The sequence below is a fragment of the Eublepharis macularius genome, chromosome 7 (genome assembly GCF_028583425.1).
Source record: "Eublepharis macularius isolate TG4126 chromosome 7, MPM_Emac_v1.0, whole genome shotgun sequence".
Lineage (NCBI taxonomy): Eukaryota > Metazoa > Chordata > Lepidosauria > Squamata > Eublepharidae > Eublepharis > Eublepharis macularius.
The window spans coordinates 43430595-43432657 of NC_072796.1; positions in this window are offsets into that span (position 1 = coordinate 43430595).

Below are 2063 nucleotides of genomic sequence, written 5' to 3' on the forward strand. Positions count from 1 at the left end.
CATGCTAAAATTATCCCACAACCAAGCTGTAATGAAGGAGAACCAGTATAGCGTAGTGGATAGGCTAATATTTGGAATTCCCAAGTCCAAATCCCCACCCAGTTTGAGAAGCCAGTTCACATATTACGTTCTGCCAATCAGATGACATTTGGGAGTTCCCTGCTCAGAACTGAAGTCTCAGGGAAACATAGGCCCAGTTTGGACTGGGATGAAAGCATGAGGGAGAGGGACTTTAAGCCATCTTCTTGTACCTCTTTCCCATTCTGAAACAGCCCCAAGGACCTGTTATTTGTCTTAGGGGCTGCAGATTTCTGCTGGGCTATATGAAAACTGCAGCCCATTGGGCCATTTTAGGCCAGGAGACTGGCACTGACAGGGAAGGCTTAAACCACATTCCCAATCTGAATTTTGCCACATGCACCTGGGGATTAAATTCTGCATGGACCAAACGGACCTGCATGACTGGTGGGTCCCAGGATGGCCACATGGGAGATGCAAGAATTTGTCAAATGTGAATTAGCTCTCTGCCAGGAAATTTAGTGGGTGATCTTGGGCCATTGACAGTCAGTCTAATTTACCTCACAGAGCTGTTAGAATAAAATGGATTAATAGTAAACCATGTACATTTCCCTGAGCTTCTTGGAGGAAAAGTTGGGAAAATGTAATAGATGGAAAACTTTATACCTATGCCTACTCTTGGGCCATACCTGCATGAACCTATGGGGCTGGGAGTCCCTCCGCAGGAATTTATTCTTTAGTAGAATTGAATAGATACCGGTATCCTTTCTTCTTTCAGCTCTTATTATATAAGTAACCTGAAAGTGGAAATTTATGGAAACAAATAAGGGAGATACAGACTCAGATAGGGTATAATTTTTATTGGTCGAAGCAGCACTCCAAAATGCAAAATCCCAGTTATACAAAACTACAACATTGTGAGTTTCATAGCCACCACCTATTCACATCGAAGAAATATACTTAATGATAAAATGTTCAACAACCAGAATTTGGATTAAATATTAGGTTTCTGGCAAATCCAAATTCTTTTGATGAAGCCATCACAGAGTTCACCTGGATCAGTAATTCTTATTGTTGCAATAAGTACACACTAAGCATGTGTTCTCACTAGATATACATTCTTGTGATACTTTAACACAGATGGTTTGGAAAGAAATTCCAACATATTTTGATCATTTTTTGCCAAATCATCCCTTGCAATTTCATCAAATATACTATATCATATAGCACAATGCACATGTAAAAATTGGTGTTTTATGTAGTTTTAGGTCTTCAAAATCTAGGCTGCACTATAATCTACAACAAAATACATAGGATTATTTATGCAACCTTCAGAGTTTAAAAAAAATAATCCATTAAGGGTTTGCATCTGTAAACACAAAATACATTTATGAAATACCAGTAGCCTGAAAAGTGAGCTATTGAGAAAGCATTGAGAATCAAAAGGAGCCCAGATTTGAACTTGCTCCTTAGGGCCTGGAAAATGGCAATGGAGACAAAACGTATCGCTCAGGTTTCTTGCATAAGTAAAACACTACGTGCTTAGGTGCTTTAGGCAAAAGGGAAGGAAGGAATTAAAAGTCAAAATGTGTACATGTGTTAATTCTCACTGCCTACCTGAACTGGAGCAGGAATCAGGACTCTTCTGTTGTTATTTTTCACTTGGCTCAGAAATGCCTTGGCTCAATGAAGACGCCTCAGTGAAGCGAACCTTTTCTTGGCCATTTAGTTGCAATTGTGCAACTTGCTGGGCCAACATCATTCCACTGAACTGACACCCAAAATATGAGTCTCCACTCAGCTTCTGAAATCAACATCTGGCGTTACTTTATGAGCAGGAACAGGAAGTGTGCAGCTTGCCATGCTTTTGTTCCTATGCAACAATCGTAGCTCCGAACAGCCTTTCTCTTTCTCTCTTTCTACTACCAGGTATAGACATTCCCCATGTGGATACAGCTTGCCTTCAACTTTCCTCACAGCCAGATTTCTTCCCACATTTCAGAGTTCCAATTAACATTTTCTTTTTTTTCCCCTAGTGGAACTGA